This window comes from Dipodomys merriami, unplaced genomic scaffold (genome assembly GCF_024711535.1).
Source record: "Dipodomys merriami isolate MVZ:Mamm:240054 unplaced genomic scaffold, mDipMer1.0.p SCAF_62, whole genome shotgun sequence".
Taxonomy (NCBI): domain Eukaryota; kingdom Metazoa; phylum Chordata; class Mammalia; order Rodentia; family Heteromyidae; genus Dipodomys; species Dipodomys merriami.
Genome location: NW_027206202.1, coordinates 7179731 through 7193708, shown reverse-complemented (window position 1 = coordinate 7193708; position 13978 = coordinate 7179731). Strand labels below are relative to the sequence as shown.

At 37.0% G+C, this 13978-nt stretch overlaps 1 non-coding gene across 1 annotated transcript; it reads left to right on the top strand.

Annotated features, from left to right (window-relative positions):
* Positions 1-6303: 6303 nt before the first annotated feature.
* LOC138815096 (U6 spliceosomal RNA) lies at positions 6304-6413 on the top strand. The gene has a single exon (XR_011368156.1). It is a non-coding gene; the product is annotated as a U6 spliceosomal RNA (small nuclear RNA).
* The last annotated feature ends 7565 nt before the right edge of the window (positions 6414-13978 follow it).

Genomic DNA, 13978 nt, shown 5'->3' with positions numbered 1-13978 from the left:
TGTCTTAATGCATTTACATTTATTGATGGGCTTATTTTCTAGTCTTTGCACCTTTTACATCCTTCACTTGCTCCTGAATCCCCATGACACAATGTTAGTACTTTTTTACTTCTTGAGCTGGTCCTAGGGCATGAACTCAGGGCCTGAGCACTGTCCCTGAGTATTTTTGCTCAAGGCTAGCACTCTTACCACTTGAGCCACAGCACCATTTCTTGTTTTCTGGTGATGTTATTGGCGGTAAGTGTGACATGGATTTTTCTGGTGTGTGTCTGTGTGTGTGTGTGTGTATGATCGATTTTTTCTGTCTGGGCTGGGCTAGTTTATAACCATGATCCTTGGATCTCAACTTGGTGAGTAGTAAGGGTTACAGACATGAGCTGCTTCAGCCAGATTTGATGTCAGTACTTTTTGATAACTTTTTTACTATTTGGCAAGAAAATATCTTCCAGGTTTAGTTTTTATGTTTCCTTCTAGTCACCAGATTTAAGGGGAAAATAAAAATACTTACTGGTTCAAAAAGCACTGGTTCTGGATCCCATTCTGTACTACACAGGAACATATCTACCTTGGACCATATCCACCTTCACTAGCAATATTTAAGGAGCTGGTTTAAGCCACTTTGACCAACCTTAGGAGTTAACATTTTTATTGTAATACATTGTAGTGCAATTCTATTTTCTGCCAGAGATAAACTCAGTACATAGATTCTGTCCTATAAATGCCAATTTGACAAATGACATTACTTTTCTTTTTATGTTTATTTTATATTTTATTTTTAGTGTATTTTTAGTATGCTAAAGTAGTTATGTTAAGGAATTGCCGTTCAACAAAGCAATATATGAGTACAATGCATCTTGATTAATATCATCGCTTTTATCACTTTCCCCTATCCCTCCCAATTTCACCCCTTTCTCTATTTTGTAAGATAAGCATTGAATTTTATGACTGCATTCTTTCCCTCTTCTTCATTTGTCTAGCTCCCTTTCTTTGATCCCTTTCACTTTTGAACACTCATTTCCTGTTGTTTATTTTGTTGGCCTGTGAGTCAGCCTCTCTTAGCACTTACACTGTGAGTTCTTTCCTGACTCTACCAGATTTTGGCTGATACATTTGTGTACATTTGCATACCATTGAAAATGTTTACTTATATTTATAAATGAATTCTAGTTTTCATATGTGAGAAAAAACATACATCTTTGACTCCCTGAGCCTGACTTCATTTAGGATGATATTTTCTAGGTCTTTCCATTTTTTTGCAAATGATATAATATTATTCTTTCTAAAGGATGAGTAAAATTCAGTTATATAAATTTCTTTACCCATTCATCTATTGATGGACTGATTCCATACCTTGGCTATGGGGAACAGTGCTACAATAAACATGGTTGTGCAGGTGGCTTTACTGTAGCCTAGTGTGTAATCTTTAAGAGTAGAATTGCTGGATTTTACTGTAGTTCTTTGTTTAGTTTTTTGAGGATCTTCCATACTGTTTTCCAATGTGGTTGAACAAGTTTACGCTCTTACTAACATTGTACTAGAGTTACTTTACACTCACATCCATATTAGAATCTGTTATTATTTGTATTCTTGATGTTGTCCAACTACTACTAACAGCCTGGTCTACAGGTCTTCATCTTCCTGTTTCTACCTCCAGAGTTGGGATTTCAGATAAGTGCCATCATGCCCAAATTGTTTCCTATTTTAGAACTGTCAGGTTTTTTTTATTATTAAGTTTTTTATTATGAAAATACCATACAGAGGAGTTATAATTACATGAGCAATCTAACGAGTACATTTCTTATCAAGCATTGTTGCCTCTTCCTTTCTTTCCCTTTCCCATCCCTGCCCCCCTCTTCCCCGCACAAAGTTGTAAAGTTCGTTTTTCTGACATAGCATCTTGTGTATTTCATTGTTGCAATGGGTCCACCTGTATCCCTATTTAAACAATTTGTTTCTTCCCTTCCCCTCGCCAAATTATACCAACATCAAATACAGTGAAAACAAGGATTATACCATGGGGGGCAGGGACATACAAAGCAACAAAAAAATCACCTTATAAATATGTTAGAAACAATAGCAAGAAAGAAAAACCACTTGAGTCCTTATCTTGGAGTTCATTTTGCCTAACATCAACTTATCTGACCTTTTCTGCTTGTCTCAAACATATACTAGTTATTGCAAATAAGGGAAACTATGGGACCTATGTTTCTTTGGGCCTGGATTATTACACTTAATATAATTTTTTCCAAGTCTTTCCATTTCCTAACAAATGGGACAATGTCATTCTTTCTGATGGAGGCATAGAATTCCATTGTGTATATATACCACATTTTCTTGATCCATTCATCTACTGAGGTGCATCTTGGTTGGTTCCACATCTTAGCTATGGTAAGTAATGGTGCAATAAACATAGTTGTGCTGGTAGCTCTAGTAAGGTCTTGTTTGTGATCATTCAGGTAAATGCCCAAAAGTGGGATTGCTGGGTCATAGGGGAGTTCTATGTGGAGTCTTTTGAGGAACCTCCATAATACTTTCCAAATTGGTTGAACAAGTTTACATTCCCACCAACAATGCAGTAGCGTTCCCTTCTGTCCACATCCCCTTCAGTATCTGTTGTTATAGAGTTCTTGATTATAGTCATTCTAACTGGGGTGAAATGGTAACTCAGTGTTGTATTGATTTGCATTTCTTTTTTTTTAATTAGTTTAATTTTATTTGTGAACATACTGTACAGAGGAGTTACAATTACATGGGCAGGATAATGTGTACATTTCTTACCAAGCATTGCAGCCTCCTCCTTTGTTTACCCTTCACATCCCTTCCCAGCCTCCCCCCTCCCCCCGAATCCCAATCCTTCTCCTTTCCCCCCTTCCCCCTCCCCCCCCCCCCCCGCACCGACGTTGTAAAGCTCGTTTTGGACATGACAACTTGTACTTCTCATTGTTGCAACAGGTCCACCTGTATCCTTAAACAACTGGTTTTTCCCCATCTCCTCCACAAGTTATACTGACATCAAATATAGTGAAAGCAGGGGTTATACTGTGGAGGAGGGACATACAAAGCAACAAAGAGATAATCTTATAAATGCATTAGAAACACATGCATGAAAGAAAAAAACATTAAAATATACATCTAAGGGTTCATTTTCCTGACATCACATTATCTGACCTTTTCCGCTTGACTCATACATATACTAGATATTACAAATAAGGGAAACCATGGGACCTATGTTTCTTTGGGCCTGGCTTTCTTCACTTAATATAATTTTTTCCAAGTTTTTCCATTTCCTAACAAATGGGGCAATGTCATTCTTTCTGATGGAGGCATAGAATTCCATTGTGTATATATACCACATTTTCTTGATCCATTCATCTACTGAGGGGCATCTGGGTTGGTTCCATATCTTAGCTATGGTAAATAATGCTGCAATAAACATAGTTGTGCTGGTAGCTTTAGTGTGGTCTTGTTTGTAAACATTTGGTTAAATGCCCAAAAGTGGGATTGCTGGGTCATAGGGGAGTTCTATGTGAAGTCTTTTGAGGAACCTCCATACTGCTTTCCAAAGTGGTTGAACAAGTTTACATTCCCACCAACAATGAAGTAAGGTTCCTTTCTGTCCACATCCCCTCCAGCATCTGTTGTTGTTAGAGTTCTTGATTTTTGCCAGAACTGTCAGGTTTCTATGCACATGTATTTCCCCATAATCAGTGATAGGTATCATCATTTGTTTTGTTGGTCGTGGGCTTTAACTTAGGACCTGGGTGCTTTCTGAGATTTTTTGCTCAAGGTTAGCACTCCATCATTTGGAGCCATAGCACCACTTCTGGTTTCCTAGTAGTTAATTGGAAATAAAAATCTCACAGGCTTTCCTGCTCATGCTGGCTTTGAACCATGATCCTCAGATATCAGTCCCTTGAGTAGCTAGGATTACAGGTGTGAGCCACCAGTGCCTGCCTGGTATCATCATTTTTAATGTATGTTTCCCAAAAATATGATAAAGTACTAACCTAGTATCTCAGACTATGTCCTTCTTTGGAAGTAGTATTACTAGTAGTAGTAGTAGTGGTACATTTATCAGAAATGATCAGCATCCTTAAAAGGAAAGGGAAAAATAAAGTGATACATGCAGAGAGAAGATAGTAGAAGAAAATATCAGAGTGGTAAAAGTGCAAGACAAGGAATGTGAAAAGCTTATGGCCACCACAAAAGCTAGAAAGAAGCAGGAGGAGCAAAGTTCAGCTGACACCTTTGACTTCAGCCTTCTAATATCCAAAACTGTGAGACTTCACTTTTTTGTGCTGCAAGCTTCTCACTTTGTTATCCTTTGTTACAGTAACATTCTGCACCAAATATAACCATCTTTACTAGTGATGTACTCTATGAACCAGTTTAATTATATAATTTAATAATAGAGGATGTGTGTGTGTGTGTCTCTGTGTGTGTGTGTGTGGTTGTGTGTGTGTGTGTGTGTGTGTTTGTGTGTGTGTGTGTGTGTGTGTGTGTGTGTGTTGGTCATGAGTCTTGAACTCTGGGCTTGGGTGCTGTCCTTGAGCTTTTCAGCTCAAGGCTAGTGTTCTATCAGTTGAACCACAGCACCACTTTGGTTCTCTGGTGGTTAATGGGAGATAAAAGTATCACAGACTTTCCTGCCTGGACTGGTTTTGAACCATGACTCTCAGATCTTAGCCTCCTGAGTAGCTAGGATTACAGATGTAGCTAGGTTTCCAGACATGAGCCACCAGCACCTGGCTAATAGAGGATTTTTAATAGGTAAATTTAATGTAGATTTCTTTTTGGTTTTGTGGATGCTTTTTAAATTGGAAAATAGTTTTGTTTTTGTTTTTTTGTTTTTGTCAGTCCTGGGGCTTGAACTCTGGGCCTGGGCTCTGTCCCTCAGCTCTTCAGCTCAAAGCGAGCGCTCTACCACTTGAGCTACAGTGCCACTTCTGGTTTTCTGGTGGTTTATTGGAGATAGGAGTCTCACGGTCTTTCTTGCCTGGGCTGGCTTTGAACTGTTACATACATTTCAATTGTTTGTAAACTTGGGCATTTTCAGTTGTTGCAAAGTCTTTTTTTTGGTCTAGATTATTTCTCTTTGCCTCTGTCTTTTTGTCTTTGCAGTGAAATTTTAATAACTTACAATGCTGTATATTTAGTGGAGTATTGCACACGGTTCAGTTTATTGTCCTTTCTTGTAACAAAATATAAACCCATTTTAATCACGTTGATTTTGTTGAGATGCCTTTTTATTTTACTCCAGCATCTTTATAATCTTGTGTCTCTAGAGGTCCGTGTGGCTTAAAGAAATTTTGTTCTGCTTCATTTCAAACTACATTGAATTAACATTTAGTTCAAAGCACTTTAATTAATGTGATGATAAAAATAATGGCCCACGGGAACAGAAGTCAATTAAAATTACAACCTCTACCAACATTAACTTATACAATGATATTGATTTTGGTACATAGAACTTTTTACTGAGCCCATGGACTTTAATATTCTTGGAAATATTTGAAGTATTTTTCCCTTTATCATGGAAATTGTTACCATTTTTGTTTAAAAAAATACATGAATTATTCTTGTAGTTTCCTTTTAGAAATTGCTTTATGCCTCTATTCAATGCTATTCAGATAGACACCTCTGACAAGCTATATTAATTCTTCATGAAGTTGAATTGATGCAATTATATGTATGTTTTCATATTTATGTTGTGTTTAAAGAAGAGGCATTATGAAATTCTTGGGATATATAGACTTCTCATGGGTTAACTAGGATGCTATTGAAAAATCTATTGTAGCTCTGTCACAACTATCTGCTTTAATATCGACCACAATTTTAAGGCTTCTTTAGCTCTCTAATTTCTTTTTCATCTCTTCCTGTCTTGGTTTATTGGGATAATATAAAGGTGAATTGCTGATAAAATTGTAGATTTGGTTAGAATTCTTAGGTGACTTCATTTATTAAATACTCTTCAATGAACACATAGTAATGGTGGGAAGAGGGGAAAGAAGACAAGTTTTTATTATTTTAGGGATGGGCATTGCAAAGTGAACAAGTGCTCCCATGGGCCACAGCCTGAACAGTTTTGCTGTTATTTATTCTCTTGTAAACTATAATCAAATATATATTAGTAACTACATTAATATATAACAATATAATATATAATATGGAATAATTACATTTGTTAGAGATTATATTTATTTGATTATATTTGTTGTAGAATCCATTGCTGCATATTGTAGAAACAGTAAGGAAGGGCTGGCTAGAGCATCAACATGCTGAAGGCAATAGAAAGCAATATCAAGTATTTGCTACAGCAACATATACTGTATACTAAGATTGAAATGATGCAGAGATTAGCATGTCTCCTGTATAAAGATGACAAACAAATTGCTGAAGCATTCCATATTTTAAAATATTGCAAATGTATGTCTATATGGCAAGAAAAAGAACAATCAAATGTGTAGAGCCAAACTCTCAATTTCTAGAAGTCTGGGACCACTTAGAATATAAAGAAATGCCTGTATATACTTTAATAGCTCCTAAGAGATTATTGTTTGTCTCCTTAGTCCATATGTAAGGAAATCATTTAGTGTGCAGAGCAGTTTTGTAGTTGTAGGAGATATTGTGAGATATTTAACAAATTCCAATTCAGAGTTTGATGCAGCATATCAGGAAGGTTCTAGAAAATACTAGAAATATGCAGAGGAGGAAGGAGCTAGAGTGATAGGAAAATAGTTAATGGAAAGCTATTTTTCAGATCCAGTATCCTTTGAATTCACACCCTACTTTGATTTTTAAGTGTAGCCATGTAAATGAGTTCTAGCCATGTAATATTGTCAGTCTCACGATATGTGCTATTTTCAGGCTTAGTCTATAAAACTCTCCTAATCATTATCCTTTCTCTTCTTGCACTAGTGACACTGGAAGCCAGGTATCAAAGTTAAGCAGAATCCATGGAAGAATCTATATTCCTGCATCAAGAGAAGAGTTGCTTGGCTATCACAAATACCTAATTTGGACTTTAGGAGAGAAGAAACAAACTGTCAAGCCACTGATTTTTTATTTTTGTTCTGCAATTCAGTGTTATTATCCTTATTATTATCTTTTTAATAATTTTGGTTTATTAGTCAAAACAATATAGCTTTTAAAATAAAACTCAGTATATCATGTTAACTGTCATGAGAAGATGAAAAGAAAAAACCTCCCCACCCTCACTTCCCCACCTCATCCAAGCTGATGTCATAGTTGAGAGTAGAATGGTAGTTACTAGAAGTTGGGGAGAATATAAGAAGAATTGACCATAGGGGAAGGCTCAACAGTAAGTCCCAACTTACAGTTAGGATCAAGAAATTCTGGTGTGCCATTATGGAGATGGGTGATTTAGATGATGAGAATTTATTGGTTATTCCATGAAAGCAGAAGAAAATAGTCTGAAACTTTTCAGCAGAATGAAATGTTTATGTTTTTTTGTCACAGAAGCCTATGTTTAACTAATAGAGAACAGGAGACTGGAAAGTAGAGTGCAGAAAATTACAGACAGTAAAGACGTCCTGGAGGCAGAATATAATACAACTGGTTGAGCTATAATATTGAGCAAAAGGATCAGAAAGTTAGGTAGTCTCAGTTTATAGAGCCTGAAGTAAACCTACTGAGGTGTAAAGGTAAGGAGAAGTGATACTATGTCTTAGGATAATAAAGATTTGTTATTGTTTCTGCATTGGTGGAGGTGACCATGGGGTGGGAAAATTGAGGTTGAGGTCAGAGTGGAGGCAGAGATTTCTTTCCAGGAGAGGGTAGTTGAACATGTGAGCTGATGGTGAGGGTGATAAAGGCATAGGCTGAAAAAAATGAGCCACAGGAATGTTGATGACTGTGGGAGCACTGAGGAAAGGGAGAAGCTGGAGATAAATTTTAGGTCTATACTTTAGAGCAGTGAGTGTTCCTTTGCCACATGAGTTTGAGGCATACAGAAAAGGAAAGAAATTACCATAGTATCTAATATGTTCTACAAAGATAAAAAGAACAGTTAACATCATACTACAGCAGCATTCGTCATGTTCACAAATCCATTTTGTCTTCCTAGGTACACAAACTATATTTTCAATTCTTTCATGGAGCAAGGTGAAATAATATGGTTAACTTCTAGACAAAGGCACATAGGTGTAAATGGTATATGCTATTTCCAGCTCAATCCATAAAATCCTCTATTTTATTCCCCAGCATCTGTTCTGTGGCAACGTTGGAAACTACATATTCCAAATGTTAAACTGCAATATGGAAGAATCTTGTCTCTGTAAGTCACCATTTAGATGAATGAGAGCTTTCCTGAATAGCTATGCAACCAACTGAGCTATGACTTAAAGTACAAATTAATCTTTATTGTTTTAACCATGATGAATATAGTGTGTGTTTAACCAGAATAGCCAGTGACACAAATACTTTGTTATTAAGCAACTTTATGTTTAATGTAGCATCTGTTTAATGGATGGGCTAGCCCTAAAATCAAACTTCATTCATACTCTGGTGGAATAACCGGTGTTATTGTTCCAATAGAATTTTAGAATCTTTTCCTGTTTACTCTCCTATTTTGCAATTTTAGTTGGTAAATTCTGGTGGTTAGATTTTAAAATAGAAAACTTGATGGTGTATTTTGTCTATTACTTTCTTATTTGAAAAAAAATCCTTTAACAGGTAAAAGAGGCTTGAAGTATAGAACTTATTTCACAATATCTTGTCTGATATACTACTGGGTGTGTTAACAAATACAGTTTAGAGCCTCTCTTATTTTTGCTTTATTTGACAGCCAGTAAATTTTCTGGTACTGTTAACATTTATGACTTCATAAATTGGAAATGTGGTCAGAAAGAGAAAAACATTATCACTTAGGAACTCATTCTGCAACAAGATTTTCACCCAAGGTTTCATTGGAATTATGGTCTATATGTAGAATCTATCTTTATGGTTTAATGTTGAAATCTGAAGTGAAAGAATTAACTCTGAGTGTACTTTTGAAACCTCATTATTTTCATTATAGATTGAGTAATAACAGGCAACATTCTGATTATAGAAACTAGGTAGAAGTGATCTCTATAAACTAGATTGCTAACCTTAGTTTATGTCACTTTGTGTTTCCATTGAATGAAATTTTGGTGTGCTGGAATGTGGCAGCTAAGATACAGCTTAAACATTTTTCCAATATGAATCTGTGATTTTTGTGCTAGTGGATATTGAACCTGATATCTTAAGCATGCTAGATAAGCATTGTCATTAAGCTATATCTCTAATCCTTTATATTTATATATATATATATATATATATATATATAGAGAGAGAGAGAGAGAGAGAGAGAGAGAGAGATGAACATTTAAAACAGAAGCAACACAGAAGAGTATAAAAGTGAAGTGCATCTCAAAACCTACCAGTAAGAAAGAACTGTTAAAATTCTGAAGCAGATTTTTATGCCTTCTTTATTTCCATACACAAAATAGTCCTCAGACATATATACAAACACACACATAAATAGAATCAAAATACAGACTTTTTGTAATTTACAGTTTTATTTTACTCACAAGCCTGAAATGTGCTTGTCTGATGTCAGTAAATAAGAATCACTTTAAAAACACTATGAAATAATATAGTGTGGAACACGGAGGTTTCTAGTTTTGCACCATTGTGAGAAATACTGCCATTAAGTAATGTGTATATGTTTGGGTTTTTGTGAGTAGTGTAAATTACTATGGTGAATTTTCTGGAGGAAGGCAAACACATTTAATATTTCTAAATTTAATAGTATGGAAAGAGTGTATCTTTTATGGCCAATGCATAGGAAAGGCAGTAGAGAGCATAATGCCTAACATTATAGAAACTGAAATGAAGAAGTCCATGATCCTCTTTCATGAATAATAAGCAAAAATTACCTGAAATAAGTGATTGAATTTGTGCTGTTTCTAAAAGCTATTCTGACTCCTGTATTCCAATGTAAGACAAGATTTCCTGATACACAGGAAATGAAACTAATATGTAAATGTAGTATAGGTAGAAAGACGAGAAAAGACTTTTGTTGGAGTAGGATAACTGCATAACTCATTTGCATTCAGTCCTCTTCTCTTACTCTGAGATGATCTTGTGGAATCTGAGATTACACCTGAGGTACTCTAGGATTTGTGAGGTTCTCCGTGAATTCCTCACATATTCTATCTGATTGCTTCACTATTGTTTTATTTCCTTTACTGTATTCATTTCCTTCTCTTCTTTCTTCTGCCTGTGTTAGCTGAAAAATACTCTGAAATGTTGAATCAGAAGTTGGAGGAGAGTTAGGGTTGAGAAACTAGGTTTGAGAGTCTCTATTATAGCAGCATTGACAACAAGAAAAACAAATTAGAGAACTAAGGGATCATCACTGGTTTGTCTTTTGCTTTCTGAAGGTCTGATGTTGTAACACCTCTGCATTGTATAATGTGTTTTTTAGATCCAGGCTCTCTCTTTTGTGGCTTCCAGGGTTGTACTCTAAAATGCCTCAGCTCAGAAGAAAGACACATTTTCTATTGCTTATAATTTGTTCTGCTTTCAGTCCATGTTCACATGATATCAGCTTTATTGCATGGAGACAGGAAAACTGAGTCAGCACACAGATAGTAAGTACAACTGTATGTAGAAATCAGGCCTGGAGTCATTTCAAATCTCTATGGCTAACTGGTGTGTGAACTTGACAGGACTGTCAATGATTTAGTACTTAGCTTTCTTGTTTATAAAATAGAGATAAGAATATGTCTTTTCTACAAAAGATTATTTCATAGTTTTTCAAAGTGATTCTTATTTACTGACATGAAACAACTGCATTTCAGGTTGTTGAATAAGTGACTATATGTAAAGGCCCATAGCATATTCTTTTGGGGGGGGTGGGGGCATCTGGTCATGGAGCTTGAACTCTGGGCCTGGGCGCTGTCCCTTAGCTCTTCAGCTCAAGGCTAACGCTCTACCACTTGAGCCACAGCGCCTCTTCCGGCTTTTTTCTTTTTGCTTATGCGGTGCTGAGAAATTGAACCCAGGGCCTCATGCATGCAAGGCAAGCGCTCTACCACTGAGCCACCATCCCAGCCCCCATAGCATATTCTTAAGAAGTGAACCCAGGTGCTGGTGGTTCACATGTATAAGCTTAGCTGCTCAAGAGGCCCAATCTAAGAATCATGGGGTTTGGAGTAGGAAAAACAGTGAGATTCTTACCTTCAACTAATCAGAAAAATGTTGGAAGTGAAGGTATGGTCAACGGAGACCTTGAGAATTCCAAGCCATGAGTTGAAGCTCAGTTTCTAGCACAGGAAAAAAAAAAAGAGATAGCTACTAGGATTAGTGGTAGTTGCACTGGGAATAGAATCATCAATCAAGGCTATTGACATAAAAATACAGAGAATATAATTGGTACAAAGAATGTGTGTAGGAATTTGAGAGAATCAGCTTACTTTCAATAAAGTTGAAAAAGTAACACTTCATGAAGAAAAATGCATTTGAGTAGGGTCCTAAAAAATGTGCTCCTTTTTCACTAACTCTGTGAAGAAAAATGCAATTTGCAGAATAGGGTGCCAGAGGGAACAAGGCTATTGCTGAAGACATTTGGTGAATTTTGACCTGAACTGCAGTGCCAATTAAGACAAATAGCAAGCTGATAAAAGTTACAAATGAGGGCTAGGGACTGGCTCAGTATTGAGTGCTTGTTTAGCAATTACAAGAAGTTAATCCCAGCATCACACACAAAAATTACAATTGAGTAGTCTATGATTTATGAATAAATGACTGTGGTCCTTGTTTTGCAATATGGGGAATGTGCTGTTCACATGGGAGAGAACCTTGCCCAGGCCAGTGAGGAGCTGTTCAAAATTTGACCTCCCCTATCCTGAACAAGGAAGTGAAAAAGCTTTGAAAGGGGAGTTTATAGTTTTCTGACACTTTGAAGCACATGGATTGCCACGCCGACTCCAGTGGAGTCTGCTTAGCATGGGAAACCATCTATCAGACCAAGATAGGGGCTTCAGAGACCTATCTCTGAGTTTTGGGACTTCACCGAAGTCTACCTCAGAGAATGGGGCTTTACAGAAACCTATCTCCAAGTTTTGGGACTTCACCGAAGTCTACCTCGGAGAATAGGGTTTCTAAGAGGCCTACTCCTGGAAAAAGGCTGGCAAGCCCCTGGGAAAGATGTGTTTCTGCCTTTCTTTTCCTCACTGTATAAGAGTGCCTATTAATCTTTTACTGTTTCTACTGCTCTTTGTCAACGTTCCCTTATTCAAAGCTCTTTCTTAAGAGTGTTGACGACTCCAATATCTGATGAGTGTCTTAAAAATATGACTAACTCACCAGAGTTAAGTGCTACCCTGAAACCCCTCTTATGGAGGCTAGTAGACAAGTTATAAGTAAATATAAAAGTATTGGGGGTTTCACAAAGTCACTCCAGCAGAAGGAATTGTAAGAGATTTACAAGAAGCTGTAGGCGTGGCTAGAACAGAAAGAATGTATGGCAATTGCGGAGATAACTACTTAGGAGAAAGAACTTCCTGTTAATCTCATTTACTAAGAGACTTTCTACATCTAGGCCTCCGTGACCTTACTATTAAAGAAGGAACAGGAAAAATCTTATGGGATAATTAAGGCCTCTATAGAAATAAGGTAATGGTTAGATGGTGACAAACGCCGAAACCCATTATATTTCTTAGAGATAAGCCAGAAACAAGTGCCTTTCAGGCGACCAGCTGGTGACCACCCAAGAATGAAGCCCTGCAGCAAGATTGTGTAAACTTTTGCCCTTTTCTTATGAAGACTTCTGTTATAAAAGTTTGTTATCCTCTGCATTAAATCGCACTCAGCACTCAGCACTCAGCACTCAGCATCCACTCCTCTTGTGTGTGAGTTGTCTGTTTGCCATCTCCCCTGCTATTCCAGGTTCCTCCCCTAGGTATCCTCCGTTGTCCCGACAGAACCCGGTCCGCGGCAATGGATAGATTTATTTCTACTTCCTCTAAGGGAGAACTTCTCTTAGCTTATTTTTCAGGACATAAGGAGTTAGAAATTACCCTGCTTTTGGAACCAGAGTTATTCTCACTTTTGATCTATTTCAGAGCCCAGTTTCTGACATTTGTATTTGCTTTTTATTTGAGGGCTTGTGAAATCTTATCTCTTTGGTTTGCTTGACTTAATCGCCCATTTTAGATCATGGATCTGCTTTTTTTCCCCTGATTTCGAGGCTTCCTATGGAAGTTGACTCCTGCCTCATGGAACCTCTAGCCAAACAAAGCCCTGAATTCTCTTTTTAGCTTGATCCCAGGAGGCCCTCAAGTGATTCCTCTGTCTTTTTGGGAAACAGACTGATGACAGGAACTGTGGGATAATCTTTAAGAGTGAATATGGGGACAGACCAACTGTATTCCAAAATTGTGTTTGTCAATGAATGCTTGTATGACCTTATGTAGGACACTCAGTGTATGTTTGTCTCAGACTGTCTTATTTGAAAATTGGTGACAATAATCATAGTACCAGCCTTATGAGGTTATTGTTAGGGTTTAATTGAGTAAAACTATGTCTAGAAAATCACTTCTTAATAATGTTAATGTGTTACAATTGATTATCTATGTAGGAGGTTCCTGTGGGCACAAGAAGAGCAACATTAATTTGACCTAGGGGAGCAAAGAAGACCACCAAAGAGATAATGATGTTTGAACATAATTTTGATCAACAGATCATTTCCTAAGGGATGAATTGAAGGGAAGGCAATCCAAGAAGAGAGAAAGCTGATGCAATGGTTCAGGTATGAAAAAATTAAGAAGAGTATTATATTTGGAGCTCTGGATGAATTGTGGAAATGGGGTGAGGATAGAGAAGTTAGGGCAAATGATGTAGCTGGAGAGGGGTGGGACAAAAGGAAACTGGGAAGGACTTTCAGATTAAACCAGTGATTTGTAGTTTAGTTCTGGGGAAGCAGGATGCT